Raw genomic sequence first — 23,910 nt, 5'->3', positions numbered from 1 at the left:
CATTGTCCGAAATGATAATACACGAACGTGAGACATGATGAACTTCGCAATTCGTTTGCGAACTTGTTAAGTGTTGTCTTTCATGATGTCGAAATCAAATCTCATCTTCAGCCGTTGCAAGGGGAACCCTTTGCTCTCAAATTGACAACAACTGATAACGATACAAGATTAGATATCAATTCCAACGGACTTTGGGAATCGGGGTTTAACAGAACCTAAGTTGATGTGAGAATTTTCAACCTACCGGCAAAGGTTGCCCTGAAAACAGGGGCGAAGACTTCAAGTACCATGAATCTATTAAAAAGAACAAATTTGAACAAAGAAAAATTGAGGTTGAGAAAGCAACATTTTATCCCCTGGTCTTCGCATGCACTGGTGGAGCTGGCTCATCAGCTACAAAAACGCTGAAGCAACTGGCATCAAAACTCTCTATGCGAAAAAGGACAGCTAAGCTGAGGTCATATTACACCTAAGGACTAAAATCATCTTTGCTCTCCTGAGGAGTACCACACTCTTGATTCGTAGGTCAGGGACTGAAACATCAACAAATTTGCGTCGCCCAAACGTCCCTGACCTACGAATAAAGAGGATGGTACTCCTCAGGAGAGCAAAGCTGAAGTTGCCCTGAAAACAGGAGCGAAGACTCCAAGTACCATGAATCTATTAAAAAGAACAAATTTGAACAAAAAAAATTTGAGGTTGCAAAAAAAAACAATCAATGAGAAAACCCCTAATGAAACAAAACCTGTAGGAGTAAGAACCAAAAATTTTTATTGAATACCTCCAAAAGGCATTGGAAGTTTCACTGCCACTGCAAACAAACATTTTGGAGCAAGGACTAGCGTGATGTATTGAAATATGTGATCAGTTTTTAAAACTTAAGGTCTACTCATTGAAGGCAAAACGAACAACAGATTCTTAAGTGAAACCTGGCTGAGAATTGACACTCCAGTTGAATTGTTCGTCATCAGGGTTCTCGTTCCTTATATCGTTTTATGGAAAAATCACTCAACAGTGGTGTTACATTGGATGTTGAACATATAAAGTTGCGACTAAGGACTCCGGCACTGAATATCGGGCTATCCGTCTAAAAGGAGTTCGTCAATATTGGTACGAAGATTGCAAATTAGAGAATATTATTGGCTTATTCAGTCGCTAACCACGCGGGGAACCAGCAGCAGGGGGATGGGTTGAGAGGGGGGTTGGGGAGGCAACAGTGCAAGGGGTCAGAACCTCTAAAAATTGCCCTTCGCACAATAGGTATGTCTCCAAAACAGTTTCCAAGAATCGCATACTTGGCGATTAATGTGCTGAAAGGCTATAGGAGACTGCTGGACGCTACCGGTTTATCCCATTTTTGAAGACGAAAAATCATATGGATCAAACGAAAAATCAGTCAAGCATAAAATTGCATTAAAAATACCCACAGGACTTAGAAAGACCGGCAGAACTAATTAGCCTAATTGTTGTGATAAATTTAAATACCTACGGCTGCTTAAATGGTCTCTTCAGATTGATTCAAATTGAAACATCGAGACAAGATGGGCCATATTAGAAATAACTCTGCCACCAAGGCGGGCAATAAAAAGTAGGGCAGCAGTATAGACAAACATATGGGTGCCAACACTCATTTCAAAATTTCCTATAGTCTTTCCCATTATAGCCCCTCATGAATAATTAGCCCCCTCATTTTGGTATAATTAACATGATGGAGGCGGGGGGGGGAAATTCTGAGTTGTCCAGAAACTGAAAAAGAAGCGTTGATCTCCTGTGGAAGACCTGTCTTCAATCATATATTTTGAGCGCAGTATCGGTTCAAGGAAAATGTTAGTATCTTTGGTTTGGATGATGAGCCAGTTTAGGATGTCGTTCCATAGCTGAAAAGTGTAACTAAGAATTCCGGTGTCATAATCACTTCAAATGATCTCAGTACATGACATTGTACAGAATCAGACCGAAAGGACCAAAAAGACCAACAGTACTGTTTAGATGAATTTTTTGAAAAAATAGAAAATAGCTACGGCTGCTTTATAGGTCTTTTCAGATTTACTGAAACTGAAACATCAATACAAGATGGGTCATACTATAAATAACTCATCTGGTGCTGACACTCATCCCAAATACATTTCCACAAGTCCCCTCCTATGTGAGTTCTGTGTTGTCCAGAAACTGAAAAAGAAGCTGTTGTTGAGCACCTGTCTTCAGTCATACATGTTGATAACCTTGACAATATGGACTCAGGGAAAATGTGCGTATCTTCGCCGTGGATGAAGAGCCAGATGAGGATATCATTGCAAATGCGAAGTGTGTAGCTGAGAACTCGTTGTCACAATCAATTGGAATGATTTTAGTACATGTCATTGTAAAACCAAGTGGAGGTAGAGGCCCGATGAGGATAATAGCCAAAAGTTTTATAGACGTGATACTAAACATCATTTCATGAAGAAAAAATGATCTCAAATCTCTAATATAGTTGTAAATGATTACCTGACTCCAATTCGTACTAAGATAATTACTGAATTGAGGAAGATGGAAAAAATTGGTAATGTTATTATTGCTAACGAGAAAATTACTGTCTTTATAGGGGTTAATAGAAAAAATGTGTTCAAAAACTGTACAAGGTCAAAAAGTGGGATGATGAGGGATTCTCTAAAGCAAATTAGAATTTTAAAAAAGGTTTGCTTATTGAAACATTGACAGATCCGAAGCATCAGTTTGCGCTATGTTTGTTTTTTTTCTGTATGCTAAACTATTTTTGAACCACCGTGGTGACGTTGAGCGAGATCTTTGCCCCGAATTGATTGCAAACTCTTTTTCATATGGTCAGATAAACATAAACAAAAATTAAGGGTTGCTCATATTAACTTTAAAAAAGTATCTGAAAAGCGTTTGAAATTGATTTTTTTAAGAACACGGAAAAAATGTTTTGTGGCTATATCATAGAATTGGTTTACAGCAGGTGATAGAACGTCCTTACGAAATATAGCACCTATTACTCATTATCTACTCAGATAATATAGAAGTGCAATGATCTTAAAAAGGGGGTTTTGTAATGCTTTTTGTGCCCAAATTACAATTTGCCACAGAAATGTGTAATCTGGGAACATTTTATCTAGTTCCAGGTTTCGTCCGATATTGATGACAAGATCAATTCATAAACTATTAGCAAAGCTAGCACAAAACAATCAAAGTGAAAACCCCTAATGAAAAAAACTTGTAGTATGAACCACAAATTTTATTAAAAACCGCCAGAAGGCATTGGAAATTTCACTGCCACTGCAAAGAAACACTTTGGAGCAAGGACTAGGGGGATGCAATAAAATATCTAATCAATTGTTAAGACTGAATGCCTACTCAATGAAGTCAAAACGATCAACAGATTCTTAAGTGAAGCTTGGCTGGAAATTGACTCTCCAGTTGAATTGTTCGTCGTCAGAGTAATTGTTCTATATATCGTTCTATGGAAAAATCACTCAACGGTGGTGTTGCATTGGATGATTAACATATAAAGTTGTGATTACGGACTCCGGCCTTGAATATCGAGCTTTTTGCCTAAAAGTGCTTCGTCAATATTGGTACAAAGATTGCAAATTAGAAGACATTATTGGCTTCGTCAGTTGCTAACCACGCGGGGGAACTAGCGGCGAAGAAAACAGTGCAGGGGTCAGAACTTCTAACAATTGACCTTCGCACAATAAGTATGTCTCCAAAACAGTTTCCGTGAATTGCATACTTGGTGATTAGTGTGCTGAATAGCTATAGGAGCCCGCTGGACGCTAACTGTTAATCCCATTTCTGAAGACGGAAAATCATATGGATCAGACGAAAAGTCAATCAAACACAAAATTGCAATAAAAAGACCCACAGGACTTAAACAAGACCGACAGAAATAATTAGCCTAATGATAAACTTTAAATACCTACGGCTGCTTAAATGGTCTCCTCAGATTAACTGGAATTAAATCATCAAGACAAGATGGGTCATACTAGAAAAAACTCTGCCACCAGGGCGGGCAATAAAGAGGAGGGCATCAGTCATCTTGAGGATTGTACTGGGCCAGGGGTTGATGGGAATGGCTGCATCATCTGGACAAGCATCTGGGTGCCAACAATCATCCCAAAATTTTTGGGTCTTTCCCATTATAGCCCCCATGAAAAATTAGCCTCCTCTTTTTGGTATAATTAACATGATGGAGGCGGGCTGGCCGGAATTCTGAGTTGTCCAGAAACTGAAAAAGAAGCGTTGATCTCCTGTGGAAGACATGTCTTCAATCATATTTTTTGAGAGCAGTATCGACTCAAGGAAAATGTTAGTATCTTTGGTGTGGATGATGAGCCAGTTTAGGATGTCGTTGCATAGCTGAAAAGTGTAGCTGAGAGATCCGGTGTCATAATCACTTCAAATGATCTCAGTACATGACATTGTACAGAATCAGACCGAAAGGACCAAAAAGACCAACAGTACTGTTTAGATAAATTTTTTGAAAAAATAGAAAATAGCTACGGCTGCTTTATAGGTCTTTTCAGATTTACTGAAACTGAAACATCAATACAAGATGGGTCATACTATAAATAACTCATCTGGTGCTGACACTCATCCCAAATACATTTCCACAAGTCCCCTCCTATGTGAGTTCTGTGTTGTCCAGAAACTGAAAAAGAAGCTGTTGTTGAGCACCTGTCTTCAGTCATACATGTTGATAACCTTGACAATATGGACTCAGGGAAAATGTGCGTATCTTCGCCGTGGATGAAGAGCCAGATGAGGATATCATTGCAAATGCGAAGTGTGTAGCTGAGAACTCGTTGTCACAACCAATTGGAATGATTTTAGTACATGTCATTGTAAAACCAAGTGGAGGTAGAGGCCCGATGAGGATAATAGCCAAAAGTTTTATAGACGTGATACTAAACATCATTTCATGAAGAAAAAATGATCTCAAATCTCTAATATAGTTGTAAATGATTACCTGACTCCAATTCGTACTAAGATAATTACTGAATTGAGGAAGATGGAAAAAATTGGTAATGTTATTATTGCTAACGAGAAAATTACTGTCTTTATAGGGGTTAATAGAAAAAATGTGTTCAAAAACTGTACAAGGTCAAAAAGTGGGATGATGAGGGATTCTCTAAAGCAAATTAGAATTTTAAAAAAGGTTTGCTTATTGAAACATTGACAGATCCGAAGCATCAGTTTGCGCTATGTTTGTTTTTTTTCTGTATGCTAAACTATTTTTGAACCACCGTGGTGACATTGAGCGAGATCTTTGCCCCGAATTGATTGCAAACTCTTTTTCATATGGTCAGATAAACATAAACAAAAATTAAGGGTTGCTCATATTAACTTTAAAAAAGTATCTGAAAAGCGTTTGAAATTGATTTTTTTAAGAACACGGAAAAAATGTTTTGTGGCTATATCATAGAATTGGTTTACAGCAGGTGATAGAACGTCCTTACGAAATATAGCACCTATTACTCATTATCTACTCAGATAATATAGAAGTGCAATGATCTTAAAAAGGGGGTTTTGTAATGCTTTTTGTGCCCAAATTACAATTTGCCACAGAAATGTGTAATCTGGGAACATTTTATCTAGTTCCAGGTTTCGTCCGATATTGATGACAAGATCAATTCATAAACTATTAGCAAAGCTAGCACAAAACAATCAAAGTGAAAACCCCTAATGAAAAAAACTTGTAGTATGAACCACAAATTTTATTAAATACCGCCAGAAGGCATTGGAAATTTCACTGCCACTGCAAAGAAACACTTTGGAGCAAGGACTAGGGGGATGTTAAGACTGAATGCCTACTCAATGAAGTCAAAACGATCAACAGATTCTTAAGTGAAGCTTGGCTGGAAATTGACTCTCCAGTTGAATTGTTCGTCGTCAGAGTAATTGCTCTATATATCGTTCTATGGAAAAATCACTCAACGGTGGTGTTACATTGGATGATGAACATATAAAGTTGTGACTACGGACTCCGGCCTTGAATATCGAGCTTTTTGCCTAAAAGTGCTTCGTCAATATTGGTACAAAGATTGCAAATTAGAAGACATTATTGGCTTCGTCAGTTGCTAACCACGCGGGGGAACTAGCCGCGAAGAAAACAGTGCAGGGGTCAGAACTTCTAACAATTGACCTTCGCACAATAAGTATGTCTCCAAAACAGTTTCCGTGAATTGTATACTTGGTGATTAGTGTGCTGAAAAGCTATAGGAGCCCGCTGGACGCTAACTGTTAATCCCATTTCTGAAGACGGAAAATCATATGGATCAGACGAAAAGTCAATCAAACACAAAATTGCAATAAAAAGACCCACAGGACTTAAACAAGACCGACAGAAATAATTAGCCTAATGATAAACTTTAAATACCTACGGCTGCTTAAATGGTCTCCTCAGATTAACTGGAATTAAATCATCAAGACAAGATGGGTCACACTAGAAAAAACTCTGCCACCAGGGCGGGCAATAAAGAGGAGGGCATCAGTCATCTTGAGTATTGTACTGGGCCAGGGGTTGATGGGAATGGCTGCATCATCTGGACAAGCATCTGGGTGCCAACAATCATCCCAAAATTTTTGGGTCTTTCCCATTATAGCCCCCATAAAAAATTAGCCTCCTCATTTTGGTATAATTAACATGATGGAGGCGGGCGGGCCGGAATTCTGAGTTGTCCAGAAACTGAAAAAGAAGCGTTGATCTCCTGTGGAAGACATGTCTTCAATCATATTTTTTGAGAGCAGTATCGACTCAAGGAAAATGTTAGTATCTTTGGCGTGGATGATGAGCCAGTTTAGGATGTCGTTGCATAGCTGAAAAGTGTAGCTGAGAGATCCGGTGTCATAATCACTTCAAATGATGTCAGTGCATGACCTTGTTCAGAATCAGACCGACAGCACAAAAAGTACCAACACTACTGTTTAGATTAAATTTTGTAAAATTTTTTAAAATAGCTACAGCTGGTTTATAGGTCTTTTCAGATTTATTGAAACTAAAACATCAAGACAAAATGGTTCATACGATCAGTAGCTCAACTGGTACCGACACTCATCCCAAAAACTTTTCCACAAGGCCCTTCCTATGTGGTTTCTGTGTTGTCCAGAAACTGAAAAAGAAGCTGTTGTTTAGGACCTGTCTTCAGTCATAAATGTTGATAGCCTTGACAGTATGGACTCGGGGAAAATGTGCGTATCTTTGCCGTGGATGAAGAGCCAGGTGAGGATATCATTGCAAATGCGAAGAGTGTAGCTGAGAAATCGTTGTCGTAATCACTTGGAATGATTTTAGTACATGTCATTATAATTCCAAGTGGAGGAAGAGGCCCGAAGCCGATAATAGCAAGTTTGTTAGACATGATCATAAACATCATTTCATGAAAAATAAAGGAATTTCAAAAACACTAAAATAATTGTTAATGATGACCTGACACCAATTCCTGCTACGATATATAGTGAACTGAGGAACAGGGAAGAAGTTGGTAATGTTCTTACTTCAAACCAGAAAATTAACGTCTTTATTCGGGTTAACCAAAAAATTGTGTTCAGAAGTCTGTACAGGGTTCAAAGGCGTAATAATGAGCTATTCTCTTGTATATATAGGAGAGTAAAAAAAGTTTTTATTTATAAACATTGGGAGATCTGAAGCATCAGCTTACGCATTGTATGTTTTTCTTGTACGCTGAACTATTTTTGAACCTCTCTGGTGACATTGAGCAAGATGCTGGCCCCGAATTGAATACAAAAACTTTTTCAAATGGTCAGAGAAGCATAAACAATAATTACTGATTGCTCTCATTAACTTTCAAAATGTTTTTAAAAAGCGTATGCAATTGAATTCTTTTGTTGAGGACATGGGAAAGATGTTTTGTGGCTATATCAGAGAATTGGTTGACAGCAGGTGGAAGAACGTCTTTAAAAAGTATCACCTAATACTCATTAGGTACTCAGATAAGATAATGTGCAATAAACTTAGAAAGGGGGTTTTGTAATGCGTTCTGTGCCCACGATCATAAACATTTAAACCTGTTTGATCTATCAAATTAAAACGCTCTTACGGCTGAGTGTCGCTGAAGTTTTTCAAACAACTGCAAGTCTAAAATGATTGGGAATATGATATACAACGCCCTCAATTTAAATGATTATAAGTTCCTTGAGCAAATACTTCCGCTTTGATATCGTTCTCTGGAACAATCACCTAACGGTTTTGTTACACTGGATGTGTAACATAAAAAAATTGTGACTATGGACTCTGGCCCTAAATATCGAGTATCCACTTAATAAGAGCTTTGTCAATATTGATACAAAGATTGTAAATTAGAAGACATTATTGGATTCGTCAGTAGCTTACCACGGGGTAGAGGAGCACCAGCGGGAGGTAGGGGGTTGTCGGGACGAAAAATTAAATGGGTCAAGCAAAAAATCGGTGAAAAAAATTGTATCGAATTTGACCGACAGGACCAACAAAACCGACAGGACAGTTTAGCGTAGTTTTTGTGATAAAAAACAACAACTGTTTAATAGGTTTCCTCAGATTAAATAAAGTTAAAAATAAAGACAAGATGGGTCATCCAAGAAATAAATCTGTGAAATAATTGAGCTAAAAAGAGGAGGGCAGCACGAAATCATCTCGTGCAGTGCTCTGGACCAGGAGAGTATGGGAATGGCTGCGTCTTCTGGAGAAATATCTGGCTGCCAACACTCATCCCTAAAAACTTTTCCACAAGGCCATGCCTTTGTGGCTTATATGTTCTCCAAGAACAGGAGATGAAGCGTTGCTCTGTTGTGGATGACCTGCATTCAGTCATAGAGACTGAAAGTATTGAGCAGTACAGGGCAAGGAAAATATGTGAACCTCTAGTGTGGATGAGCAGCCAGGTGAGGATGTCTTTGCGAAAGTGGTGACTCTCGCTGATAGGCCCGGTGTCCTAATCACTTCAAATGATGTTAATATATGTCATCGCAAACCATATGGAGATAGAGGCCCGAAGCCGAAGATTGCCATCTTCTTAGACGTGATACTAAACATCAATTTTTGAAGAAAAAAAAGGAATTTAAAAAAACTAAAATGATTTTCTTTAGCTACTCAGTTAAAATAAAAGTGAAAAAAAATCAAACTATGGAGTTTTGTAAGGATTTTTGCTCCACAAAATTAGCTCTAAATGATCGTAAAGATTTAAACCTGTTTGATCAATTGGAATACGACTGTTTGACGGTGGAGTATCACTGAAGTTTATCAAACAACTGCAAGTCTGAAATGTTTTTGTATATAACAAACAACCCACTCAAGTTATATATGAATGAGTTGCTTGCAAATCCATTCCTATCATTGTATTAGGTGATAAAAACATAGGTTTTTTATTCGCCAAAAAATCTGCCCCACTTAGGAATTCCAGCGTACGATTTCACAATAGCGAAACTAAAATTACCTACGAGTGTATCTAAGACAGATTGATTACAAACTAACTGACAACGCTGTCGAAGACATTAGCGTTGTATTTTAGAGACCCTTCAAAAAACCACTTTGATTCTGTATTATTTACCGGAGAAAGCGTTTTAAAATAAATGAGCATCGTATTTAAAAGATTCGAAGGGAAAAATTTTAAAATCTTGTTTTGCAAACCTTTTCCTGATATGATATGTTTCGTTACTTATGAATGTTTAGAAGCCAATGATAAATTTAATATATTTTTTTATATTCTATCAAGAGCAGTGGAAAAGAATGCTCACCCCAAGTAGAAATTTTTAAAGGAAAAGTCTCAAAAACTGTTAAGGGAAACTTGGTTTGACGAAAGTAATTATTGAACATTATAGATAATTCATCTTGCAACTCCATTCCTATCATTGTAATAGTTGATAATAACATAGGTAACTTTAATATTCGCAGAAAAAACCTGAACTTAGTTGTAAATTTGAAAAGTTGAAATTTTTAAAGGAAAAAGCTCAAAAACTGTTAAGGGAAACTTGGTTTGACGAAAGTAATTGTTGAACATTATAGATAATTCATCTTGCAAATCCATTCCTATCATTGTAATAGTTGATAATAACATAGGTAACTTTAATATTCGCAGAAAAAAAACCTGCACTTAGTTGTTCTAGCGTACGATTTAACAACAGCTAGTCCAAAATTAACCACGCGTGTATAAAAGACATATTGGTTACATTTTAACGGAAAACGCTGCTGAAGGCCAAAGCTTTGCCTTTGTGCGCTCTTTCAAAAACGACAACTTCGATTCTGTATAGTTTACCGGAGTTAATGTTGGAAAACAAGAGAGCATCGTATATAAAAGAATCGAAGGGAAGAAGTACAAATGTATTTTTGCAAATCATTGTCTGATATGACATGCTTCAAAATTTATAAAGATAAAAACTCCAAAACTGTTAAAAGATACGTGGTTTAACGAGGAAGGCAGAAGTTTGCCGCGTTAAGGTCAAATTGGGCATGAGAAATTTTGTCTATATTAAGAGGCAGAAAAAAGTCACTGTACAGTAAGCTTCCAAACAAACTGTCGGAAATATTGAAAGACAAACAGAAGTCTTATTGGAACTGTTTTCCTTCTCCTAGTACTGCTAAAAATCGATGGAGCTTTATAATTAATGTTAGGAGGCCTAATACATCAGCTGTAAAATTTACCTCAGTAAAAGTTCGTTCATTCCTATTATTGACAACAATTTCAATTTTGTATCCTCAATCCTAGGGCGGTAATTTGGTAAGAAAAATGAAGAGAACCACGTTTTGATGATGGCGACTCATCAATTAATATTTGGCGATATCAGAAAAGGATTTTTTGTTAGCATCAGAGAGTTAAATCCCAACAAGCCTGCTGGTCCTTGAAAAGTACCCGTTTGGGCTAAAATTGATGGTAAGCATATTTTAGCGACCACCTGACATTTGTTTTATAAAATGCCTTGATAATCAATTGTTTATTGTAAATCAATTCCTTAATGACTGTGTTTTTTCCACGATAATCAGAAAAGCTGTCATAAAACCAATCTATAAAAAGCTGACATCACGAACCCTGTAAACTTTTGTTTTATTTTGATAACTTCTTCTTTTCCTAAACTGTTAGAGAAAAGCTTCCACAAAACAAGTAAAGTGAAACTCTCCAATAGACAAAACCTGTAGTTGCATGAAAGAAAATTTTTCAAAATCCCTCCAAAAAGCATTGCAATTTCTACTGCCACTGCAAAGATACATCTTGGAGCTAGGAATAGGGGAAAGTTGTTGTATTCAATTTTTAAAATTGAACGCCTACTCATTGAAGGCAAAAAGAAAAATAAGTTGTATAAAAAAACTTGGTTGAAAACTGGCCCTCCAGTTGAATTGTTTGCCGTCAGTGAATTCCGCTTTGATATCGTTCTCTGGAACAATCACTCAACGGTGGTGTTACACTGGATGTTTAAGATATAAAATTGTGAATATGGACTCCGACCTTAAATATCGAGGTATCCACTTAATGAGAGCTTCGTCAATATACATACAAAGATTTTAAAATAGAGGTTATTATTGGGTTTTTCAGTAGCTAACCAGTGGGTGGGGGAGCACCAGCGGAGGGAGGGGCCAACAGTTGGATGGGGGCTTGCACCTGTGGAGGGGGTTCTTCAGAACCTCTAAAAACCGCCCTTTACACAATAAGTATGTCTCCAAAACACTTTCCATAAAGGGCATACTTGAAGACTAGTGTGCTGAAAGGCTCTAAGTGCACTTAATCCCTGCTGCCTGGTACTACCTGTTTAGCTTTTTTTGAGGACGAAAATTCAAATGGGTCAAGCAAGTTTTTGTATCGAATTGGACTAACAGAACCAACAGGACCGACAGTACTGTTTAGCTTAATTTTTGCGATAAGTTTATGAAAAAGTTTCGGCTGTTTATTAGGTCTCCTCAGATTAACCAAATTTAAAACATCAGGACAAGATGCGTCATACTGGACAAAACTCTGTAACCAAATCGGGCAAAAAAGGAGGGCAGCAAGCAATCATCTTGTGCAGTGCTCTAGACCATGGGTTGATGGTAATGGCAGCACCATCTGGAAATATATGGCTGCCAACAATCATCCCTCAAAATTTTTCCACAAGACCCTTCCCATGTGGTTTTTGTGTTCTCCAGGAACAGGAAAAGAAGCGTTGCTCTGTTGTGGAGGACTTGCCTCCAGTCATGGAGGCTGATAGCACTGAGCAATACGGGGTCAAGGTAAATATGCGTACCTTTGGTGTGGATGAGGACCCAGGTGAGGATGTTGTTGCAAAAGTGGTAACTGTCGCTGAGTAGGCCGGTGTCGTATTCACTTCAAATGACGTTTTTACATGTCATCGAATACCAGGAGGAGGCAGAGGCCCAAAGTTGATAATTGCCAAGTTTGATAGAAGTGATACTGAATATTATTTCATGAAGAGAAATGGAATTTAAAAACACTAATATAATTGTTAATAAAGACCTGACACCAATTAGTGCTAAAATAACTATTGAATTGAAGAAGACAGAAAAAAATGGTAATGTTTTACTGTCATCAAGAAAACTACTCTCTTTATGTGGGTTAGTCAAAAAATTTGGTCAAAAACTGTACAAGGTCCAAAAGTGGAATAATGAAGGATTTTAATGCATATTAGAATTTACAAAAATTCCCATTTTTGAAAAATTGACGGATCTTAAGCATCAGTTTGCGCAATTTATTTTTTATAGAGGCCGACAGTTTTGGTGTTAGTAATTGTCATCGCATACCAAGTGGAGGTAGAGGCCCGAATATTGCCAAGTTTGAGAGACATGATACCTAACATCAAATCTTTGATTACGACTCTTTGATTACGACTCTTTGACTGCTCTTTGAGTGTCACTGAAGTTTATCAAACAACTGTAAATATTAAATTTTTTTGTTTATAACAAACAACCCTTGTCAAGTTATATCAGAATGAGTTGCTTGAGTAATTATTGAATAATATAGATAATTTATCTTGCAAATCCATTCCTTTCATTGTATCAGGTGATAATAACAGGGGTTAATTTTTTATTCGCCAAAACACCTGCCCTCAGAAGTTCTAGAGTATTTCACAATAGCGAAACCATTATTACCTACGCCTTTATAAGACAAGTTGATTACAAACTAACTGACAACGCTGCCGAAGACAAAAACCTTGTATTTTAGAGAACCTTCAAAAAAGGCCACCTTGATTCTATATCATTTACCGGAGAAAGCGTTGAAAAATAAAAGAGCATCGTATTTAAAATATTCGAAGAGAAGAAAAACAAAATCATGTTTTGCAAATCATTTTCTGATATGACATGTTCCGTTATTTATGAATAATTATAAGCCAATTATTTATATAATATGTTTCTTCATATTCTATCAAGAGCAGTGGAAAATCATGCTCACCCTGAGAAGGTATTTTTGAAACAGAAAACTCCGAAACTTTTAAAGGAAACTTTGTTTGACGAGGAATGCAAAAATATACAGCTGAACGTCCAATAGCGTAAGAGAATTTTTGCTAGAAATAAAAGCCAGAAAACACTTCATTGTACCATCAGTTTCTAAACAAACTGTCTGTTATATTGAAGAATCAAGATCAGTTCTCATGGAACTTTTTAAAAAAGCAAGCTGTAAAATGTACCTCAGTAAAAACTCCTTCGCTTTTATTAGTGACAAAAAAAATGCAGAACAATTCAAATTTGTATTCTCCAACTGAGGGCAGTAATTTTGTAAGTAGAATGAAGAAAAATCATGTTTTGATGTTGAAGACTCATCAATAAATATTTGGCCGATATCAGAAGATGATTGTTTTGATAGCATCAGATAGTTAACTCCCAACAAGCCAGTTGGTCCTTGTAGAGTAGCCGTTTGGGCTAAATTTGATGTTAAGCAGATTTTACCCCCTACCTGACGTTATTTTATATCAATGCCTTAATGGTTTTGTTTTTCTTACGATGCTCAAAAGTTCTGTCATAAAACCATCCTATAAAGATTATAAAATCACGTTGCTTGTAATTAATCGTCCTATATTGATAACAACCTCATTTTCTAAACTGTTCGAGAAAAGTCTGCAAAAACAATAAAAACGAAAATCCATAATGAAACAAAACTTGGAGTATTATGAACCAACAAGTTTTTCTCTAACATCTCATTGAAAAGCATTGAAGTTCCGCTGCCACTGCAAAGAAATGTCTTGGAGCTAGGACTAGGGGAACACATTGAAATTCTGTATTCAATTTTTAAAAATGAAGACCTACTGTTTAACGGCATAAAGAACAACATATTCTTAAGTGAAAATTGTTTGAAAACTAACTCCACAGCTGAATTGCTCGCCGTCAGTGGGTTCCGTTTTGATATCATTCTCTGCAACAATCACTAAACGGTGTTGTTACATTGGATTTTTAAGATAAAAAGTTGTGACTATGGACTCCGGCCCTGAATATCGAGTTATCCGCTTAATGAGAGATTCATCAATATTGATACAAAGATTGTAAATTAAAAGAAATTATTGGTTTCGTCAGCAGCTAACCACGGTGTGGAGGTGCACCAGCCGGGTGTGGGGGGAACGAAAAGGCAAATGGGTCAAGCAAAAAAATGATCAAGCAATAAATTGTATCGAATTGGACCAACAAGACCGACAGGACTGTTTAGCTTAATTTTTGCGCTAAGTTTATAAAATAGCTACCACTGTTTATTAAGTCTCCTCAGATTAACAAAATTCAAAACATCAACCCAAGATGGGTCATCCTGGAAAGAACTCTGTAACAAAATCGACCAAAAAGGGAGGGCAGAAAGCAATCGTCCTGTGCAGTGCTCTGGACCGTGGGTTGATGGGAATGGCAGCATTATCTGGAGAAATATCTGTCTGCCAACACTCATCGCTAAAAGCTTTTCCTCAAAGACCTACCTATGTGGTTTATGTGTTCTCCAGGAACAGGAGAAGAAGCGTTGCTCTGGTGTGGAGGATCTGCCTTCAGTCATGGAGGCTGACAGCACTGAGCATTACGTGATCAAGGGAAATATGCTTATCTCTGATGTGGATGGGGACCCGGGTGAGGATGTTATTGCAAAAATGGTGAAAAAGCCGGTGTCGTAAACACTTCAAATGATGTTTTTACATGTCACCGAATACCATGGAGATGGAGGCCCAATGTCGAAAATTGCCAAGTTCAATAGACGTGATACTAAATATCAGTTGATGAAGAAAAAAGGAATATAAAAACACTAGTACAATTGTTAATGATGACCTGACAACAATTCGTGCTGAGATAATTAGTGAATTCAGAAAGAAGAATAAAGTTGGTAATGTTATTACTGTCAACGAGAAAATGACTGTCTTTATGCTGGTTGATCGAAAAATGTTTTCAAAAACTATACAAGGTCCAAAAATGGGATAATGAGGAATTCTCTAATGCATATTAAAATCTACAAGTTTGCTTTTTGAGACATTGAAGCATCAGTTTAAACATTTTCAGATCTGAAGCATCAGTTCGCGCAAAGTTTGTTTTATAGAGGCTGACAGTTTTGATGGTAGTATATGTCATCACATACAAAATGGAGGTAAAGGCTTTAAGCCAAAAATTGCCAAGTTCGATAGACTTGATACTTAACAGCAGTTCATAAAGAAAACAGGAGTTTAAAAACACTATTATGATCCTCATTACCTACTCAGTAAAAATAGAAGTGCAAAAACTCAAAAAATGGAGTTTTGTAAGGTCTTTTGCTCCACAAAATTAGCTCTAAATGATCGTAAAGGTTTAACCTGTGTTTGATCAATTAAATTACGACTCTTTGACGGTGGAGTATCACTCAATGAAGTTTATCAAACAACTGCAAGTCTAAAATGTTTTTGTATATAACAAACAACCCACTCAACACTCAAGTTATATATGAATGAGTTGCTTGCAAATCCATTCCTATGGATTAGGTGATAAAAACATAGGTTTTTTATTCGCCAAAAAATTTGCACCACTTAGGAACTCCAGCGTAAGATTTCACAATAGCGAAACCAAAATTACCTACAAGTGTATCTAAGACAGATTGATTACAAACTAACTGACAACGCTGTCGAAGACATTAGCGTTGTATTTTAGAGACCCTTAAAAAAAAAACACTTTGGTTCTGTATTATTTACCGGAGAAAGCGTTTTAAAATAAATGAGCATCGTATTTAAAAGATTCGAAGGGAAAAATTATAAAATCTTTTTTTGCAAACCTTTTCCTGATATGATATGTTTCGTTACTTATGAATGTTTAGAAGCCAATGATAAATTTAATATATTTTTTTATATTCTATCAAGAGCAGTGGAAAAGAATGCACAACCCAAGAAGAAACTTTTAAAAGAAAAAATCTCAAAAACTGTTAATGGAAACTTGGTTTGACGACAAATGCAAAAATTTACAGCTGAACGTCAAATAGCGTAAGAGAATTTTTGCTTGAAATTAGAGCCACATAACACTTCATTGTACAATCAACTTACAAAAAATCTGTCTGTAATATTGAAAAAATCAGGATACGTTCTCATGGAACGCTGATATTAGTGGCGAAAAAAAATTGGAGAACAATTCAATTTTTTATTCTCATCCTTAGGGCAGTAATTTTGAAAGTAAAATGAAGAAAAATCATGTTTTGATGTTGGCAACTCATCAATAAATTTTTAGCGATATCAGAAGATGATTTTTTGTTAGCATCAGAGAGTTAAATCCCAACGAGCCTGCTGGTCCATGTAAAGTAACCGTTCGGGCTAAAATTGATGGTAAGCAGATTTTAGCCACCACCTGACGTTCGTTTTCTAAAAATGCCTTTATAACTTTGCTTTTCTTACGATGCTTAAAAGAGTTGTCATAAAACCAATCTATAAAGATTATAAATTCACGGAACCTGTAAGCAATCGCCCCATATTGTTAACAACCTCATTTTCTAAACTGTTCAAAAAAAGCATGCAAAAACAATAGAAAGGAAAATCCATAATGAAACAAAACTTGTAGTAGTATGAACCAACATTTTTCTAAAGTCCCTCCAAAAAGCATTGAGCATTGAAGTTCAACTGCCACTTCAAAAAAAACATTTTGGATCTAGGATTAGGGTGACGCATTGAAATTTTGCATTCAATTTTAAAACTGAACGCCTAATCCTTGAAGGCAAAAAAACAACAGATTTTTACGTGAAACTTGGTTGACAAATGACTCGACAGTTAACTTGTTTGCCGCCAGTGATTTCCGTTTTGATATCGTTCTCTAGAACAATCACTAAACGGTGTTGTAACATAGGATTTTTAAGATATAAAGTTGTGACTATGGACTCCGGCCCTGAATATCGAGTTATCCGCTTAATGAGAGATTCGTCAAAATTAATAAAAAGATTGTAAATCAAAATTATTGGTTTCGTCAGCAGCTAACCACGGGGTGGAGGTGCACCAGCCAGGGGTAGGGGGGTTGCAAAAAAGCAACGGGTCACGCGAAAAATTGATCAAGCTAAAAGTTGTATCAAATTGGACCGACAGGACAAACAAGATAGACAGGACTGTTTAATATTCTTTTTGTGATAAAGTTTACAAAAAAAGCTAAGGCTATTTAATAGGTCTCCTCAGATTTACTAAATTTAAAACAAGATTTAAAAAGCCAAGATGGGTCATCCTGGAAACAACTCTGTAACCAAATCGAGCAAAAAAGAGGAAATATCTGGCTGCCAACACTCATCCCTAAAAACTTTTCCACAAGGCCCTTCCTTTGTGGCTTATATGTTCTCCAGGAACAAGAGATGAAGCGTTGCTCTGTTGTGAATGACCTGCCTTCAGTCATAGAGGCTGACAGTATTGAGCAGTACAGGGCACGGAATATATGCGTATCTCTGGTGTCGTTGAAAAGCCAGGTGAGGATGTCTTTGCAAAAGTGGTAACTGTCGCTGAAAGACCCGTGTCGTAATCACTTCAAATGATGTTAGCATATGTCATCGCATAACAAGTGGAGTTGGAGGCTCGAAGCCAAAAATTGCCAAGTTTGGAAGACGTGATATTGAACATCAGTTCATGAAGAAACAAAGAATTGAAAAACTGTAATATGATATTCTTTAGCTAATCAGAAAATATAGAAGTGCAAAAACTCGAACAGTGGAGATTTTTAATGTTTTTTGTGCCTTAAAACTAGCTCTAAATGATTGTAAAGATTTGGACCTTTCTGATCAATCAAATTACGACTCTTTGACGGTGGAGTGTCACTGAAGTTTTTCAAACAACTGCAAGTCTAAAATGCTTTTGTAAATAAATAACGAACAATCCACTCAAGTTATATGAGAATAAATTGCTTGGTTAATTATTGACTAAAATAGACAATTCCTCTTACAAATCCGTTCCTATCCTTGTATGAGGTGATAATAACATATATTATTTTTTAATTTGCCAAAAAACTTGCACTCAGAAGTTCTAACGTATGATTTCACAATAGCGAAACCAAAATTACCTACGCGTGTATAAGGCAGGTCGATTACAAACTACCTGACAACGCTGCCGAAGACAAAAGCCTTGTATTTTATAGACCCCTCAACAAAGACCACCTTGATTCTGTATCATTTACCGGAGAAAGCGTTGGAAAATCAAAGAGCATCGTATTTAAAATATTCGAAGGTCAGAAATATAATTTCTTGTTTCACAAATCATTTTCTGATATGACATGTACCGTTATTTATGAATGTTTCGAAGCCAATGATATATTTAAAACGGTTCTTTATATTCGATCAAGAGCAGAGGAAAATCATGCTCACCCTAAGAAGGTATTTTCAAAACAGAGAATCCGAAACTATTAAAGGAAACTTGGTTTGACGAGTAATGCAAAACTTTACAACTGAATAGAAAAATCAAGTTTTGATGTTGAGGTCTCATCAATAAATATTTGGCCGATATCAGAAGATGATTGTTTTGATAGCATCAGATAGTTAAATCCCAACAAGCCCAATCGTCCTTGTAAAGTAGCAGTTTGGGCTAAAATTGACGGTAAGCAGACTTTAGCCCCTACCAGACGTTTATTTTATATCAATGCCTTAATGATTTTGCTTTTCTTACGATGCTCAAAAGTTCTGTCATAAAACCAATCTATAATGATTTTAAAATCACGGAACTTGTAAATAATCGTCCTATATTGATAACAACCTCATTTTCTAAACTGTTCGAAAAAAGACTGCAAAAACAATAAAAAGGAAAATCCATAATGAAACAAAACTTTTAGTACAATGAACCAACAATTTCTTTTCTGAAATCTCATTGAAAAGCATTGAAGTTCCACTGCCACTGCAAAGAAACATCTTGGAGCTAGGACTAGGGGAACGCATTGAAATTCTGTATTCAATTTTTAAAAATGAAGACCTACTGATTGAAGGCAAAAAGAACAACATATTCTTATGTGAAAGTTGTTTGAAAACTAACTCCACATTTGAATTGTTCGCCGTCAGTGAGTTCCGTTTTGATATCATTCTCTGGAACAATCACTAAACGTTGTTGTTGCATTGGATTTTTAAGATATAAAGTTGTGACTATGGACTCCGGCCTTGAGTATCGAGTTATCCGCTTAATGAGAGATTCATCAATATTGATACAAAGATAGTAAATTAAAAGAAATTATTGGTTTCATCAGAAGCTAACCACGGTGTGGAAGTGCACCAGCCGGGTGTGGGGGGAACGAAAATGCAAATGGGTCAAGCAAACAAATGATCAAGCAATAAATTGTATCGAATTGGACCAACAAGACCGACAGGATTGTTTAGCTTAATTTTTGCGCTAAGTTTATAAAATAGCTACCACTGTTTATTAAGTCTCCTCAGGTTAACAAAATTCAAAACATCAAACCAAGATGGGTCATCCTGGAAAGAACTCTGTAACCAAATCGAGCAAAAAGGGAGGGCAGAAAGCAATCGTCCTGTGCAGTGCTCTGGACCGTGGGTTGATGGGAATGGCAGCATAATCTGGAGAAATATCTGTCTGCCAACACTCATCGCTAAAAGCTTTTCCTCAAAGACCTACCTATGTGGTTTATGTGTTCTCCAGGAACTGGAGAAGAAGCGTTGCTCTGTTGTTGAGGATCTGCCTTCAGTCATGGAGGCTGACAGCGCTGAGCATTACGTGATCAAGGGAAATATGCTTATCTCTGTTGAGGATGAGAACCCGGGTGAGGATGTTGTTGCAAAAATGGTGACTGTAGCTGAGAAAGCCGGTGTCGTAATCACTTCAACTGATGTTTTTAAATGTCACCGAATACCAGGGAAATGGAGGCCAAAAGTCGATAATTGCCAAGTTCGATAGACGTGATACTGAATATCAGTTGATGAAGAAAAAGAAGATCTGACAACAATTCGCGTTGAGATAACTAGTGAATTGAGAATGATGAAAAAGTTGGTAATGTTAATACTGTCAACGAGAAAATTACCGTTTTTATGCGGCTTAAAAAAATAATGTGTTCAAAAATAGTACAAGGTCCAAAAGTGGGATAATGAGGGATTCTCTGATGCATATTCGAATGTAAGAGTTTGCTTTTTGAGACATTGAAGCATCAGTGGAAACATTTTTAGATCTGAAGCATCAGTTTGCGCAATTTATGTTTTTAGACTGACAGTTTTGATGGTAGTATATGTCATCGCATACCAAATAGAGGTAAAGGTTTGAAGCCAAAAATTGCCAAGCTTGATAGACGTGATATTTAACATCAGTTCATGAAGAAAAAAGAGTTTAAAAACACTAATATGATCCTCATTAGCTACTCAGTAAAAATAGAAGTACAAAAACTCAAAAAGGGAGTTTTGTAATGTTTTTTGCTCCATAAAATAAGCTCTAAATGATCGTAAGGATTTAAACCTGTTTGATCAATCAGATTACGACTCTTTGACGGTGGAGTATCACTGAAGTTTATCAAACAACTGCAAATCTGAAATGTTTTGGTATATAACAAACAACCCACTCAAGTTATATATGAATGAGTTGCATGCAAATCCATTCCTATCATTGTATTAGGTGATAATGACAAAGATTTTTTTTATTCGCCAAAAAATCTGCACCACTTAGAAGTTCTAGCGTACGATTTCACAATAGCGAAATCAAAATTACCTACGAGTGTATCTAAGACAGATTGATTACAAACTAACTGACAACGCTGTCGAAGACATTAGCGTTGTATCTTAGAGACCATTCAAAAAAGACCACTTTGATTCTGTATTATTTACAGGAGAAAGCGTTTAAAAATAAATGAGCATCGTATTTAAAAGATTCGAAGGGAAAAAGTATAAAATCTTGTTTTGCAAATCATTTCCTGATGTGACATGTTTCGTTATTTATGATTGTTTAGAAGCCAATGATAAATTTAATATATTTTTTTATACTCTATCAAGAGCAGTAGAAAAGAATGCACACCCCAAGAAGAAATTTTTAAAGAAAAAATCTCAAAATCTGTTAAAGGAGACTTGGTTTGACGAAAGTAATTATTCAATGATATAGATAATTCATCTTGCAAATCCATTCCTATCATTGTATTAGTTGATAATAAGATAGGTAACCTTAATATTCGCAGAAAAAACCTGAACTTAGTTGTAAATTTGAAAAGTTGAAATTTTTAAAGGAAAAAGCTCAAAAACTGTTTAAAGGAAACTTGGTTTGACGGCGAAATTATAGCCACATAACTCTTCACTGTACATTCAGCTTACAAAAAAAATTGTTTGTTATATTGAAAAAATCAGGATAATTTCTCGCGAACCGCTGATATTAGTGGCGAAAAAAATTGCAGAGCAATTCAATTTTGTATTCTCACCTTTAGGGCAGTAATTTTGAAAGTAAAATGAAGAAAAATCATGTTTTGATGTTGGCAACTCCTCAATAAATTTTTAGCGATATCAGAAGATGATTTTTTGTTAGCATCAGACAGTTAAATCCCAACGAGACTTCTGGTCCTTGTAAAGTACCCGTTCGGGCTAAAATTGATGGTAAGCAGATTTTAGCCACCACCTGACGTTTGTTTTCTAAAAATGCCTTTATAACTTTGCTTTTCTAACGATGCTTAAAGGAGTTGTCATAAAATCAATCTATAAAGATTATAAAGTCGCGGAACCTGTAAGCAATCGCCCCATATTGTTAACAACCTCATTTTCTAAACTGTTTAATAAAAGCTTGCAAAAACAATAGAAATGAAAATCCATAATGAAACAAAACTTGTAGTAGTATGAACCAACAATTTTCTAAAATCCCTCCAAAAAGCATTGAGCATTGAAGTTCAACTGCCCATTCGAAAAAACATCTTGGATCTAGGATTAGGGTGACACATTGAAATTTTAAATTCAATTTTAAAACTGAATGCCTAATCATTGAAGGCAAAAAAACAACAGATTTTTACGTGAAACTTGGTTGACAACTGACTCCACAGTTGACTTGTTCGCCGTCAGTGAGTTCCGTTTTGATATCGTTCTCTGGAACAATCACTAAATGGTGTTGTAACGTAGGATTTTTAAGATATAAAGTTGTGACTACGGTCTCCGGCCTTGAATATCGATGTATCCGCTAAATGAGAGATTCGTCAAAATTGATAAAAAGATTGTAAATCAAAATTATTGGTTCGTCAGCAGCTAACCACGGGGTGGAGGTGCAACAGCCGGGGGTAGAGGGGGGTTGCTAAAAAGCAAATAGTCACGCAAAAAATTGATCAAGCTAAAAATTGTATCAAATTGGACCGACAGGACCAACAAGACAGACAGGACTGTTTAAATTATTTTTTGTGATAAGTTTTACAAAAAAGCTAAGGCTCTTTAATAGGTCTTCTCAGATTTACTAAATTTAAAACACGATTTAAAAAGACAAGATGGGTCATCCTGGAAACAATTCTGTAACCAAATCGAGCAAAAAAGAGGAAATATCTGGCTGCCAACACTCATCCCTAAAAACTTTTCCACAAGGCCCTTCCTTTGTGGCTTATATGTTCTCCAGGAACAGGAGAAGAAGCGTTGCTCTGTTGTGAATGACCTGCTTTCAGTCATAGAGGCTGACAGTATTGAGCAGTACAAGGCAAGGAAAATATGCGTGTCTCTGGTGTCGTTGAGGAGCCAGGTGAGGATGTCTTTGCAAAAGTGGTAACTGTCGCTGAAAGACCCGTGTCGTAATCACTTCAAATGATGTTAGCATATGTCATCGCATAACAAGTGGAGTTGGAGGCTCAAAGCCAAAAATTCCCAAGTTTGGTAGACGTGATATTAAACATCAGTTCATGAAGAAAAAAGGAATTTAAAAACTGTAATATGATATTCATTAGCTAATCAGAAAAGATAGAATAGCAAAAAACTCGAACAATGGAGATTTTTAATGGAACAATCACTCAACAGTGGTGTTACACTGGATGTTTAAGATATAAAATTGTGAATATGGACTCCGACCTTAAATATCGAGGTATCCACTTAATGAGAGCTTCGTCAATATACATACAAAGATTTTAAAATAGAGGTTATTATTGGGTTTTTCAGTAGCTAACCAGTGGGTGGGGGAGCACCAGCGGAGGGAGGGGCCAACAGTTGGATGGGGGCTTGCACCTGTGGAGGGGGTTCTTCAGAACCTCTAAAAACCGCCCTTTACACAATAAGTATGTCTCCAAAACACTTTCCATAAAGGGCATACTTGAAGACTAGTGTGCTGAAAGGCTCTAAGTGCACTTAATCCCTGCTGCCTGGTACTACCTGTTTAGCTTTTTTTGAGGACGAAAATTCAAATGGGTCAAGCGAGTTTTTGTATCGAATTGGACTAACAGAACCAACAGGACCGACAGTACTGTTTAGCTTAATTTTTGCGATAAGTTTATGAAAAAGTTTCGGCTGTTTATTAGGTCTCCTCAGATTAACCAAATTTAAAACATCAGGACAAGATGCGTCATACTGGACAAAACTCTGTAACCAAATCGGGCAAAAAAGGAGGGCAGCAAGCAATCATCTTGTG

General features: G+C 36.5%; 2 protein-coding genes across 3 annotated transcripts in view; one reads left to right on the top strand and one right to left on the bottom strand.

Moving 5' to 3' along the window:
* The window catches only part of LOC142343147 (26S proteasome non-ATPase regulatory subunit 7-like), a 392,943-nt gene that overhangs the window by 6,360 nt on the left and 362,673 nt on the right, over positions 1-23,910 (top strand). The gene's annotated exons all lie outside the window — the stretch shown is intronic.
* The window catches only part of LOC142343148 (peptidyl-prolyl cis-trans isomerase-like), a 615,561-nt gene that overhangs the window by 349,873 nt on the left and 241,778 nt on the right, over positions 1-23,910 (bottom strand). The window lies entirely within an intron of this gene.

Source organism: Convolutriloba macropyga, chromosome 7 (genome assembly GCF_964194025.1).
Source record: "Convolutriloba macropyga chromosome 7, txConMacr16.3, whole genome shotgun sequence".
Classification (NCBI taxonomy): Eukaryota; Metazoa; Xenacoelomorpha; order Acoela; family Convolutidae; genus Convolutriloba; species Convolutriloba macropyga.
This window is presented reverse-complemented; position numbering and strand designations above follow the sequence as displayed.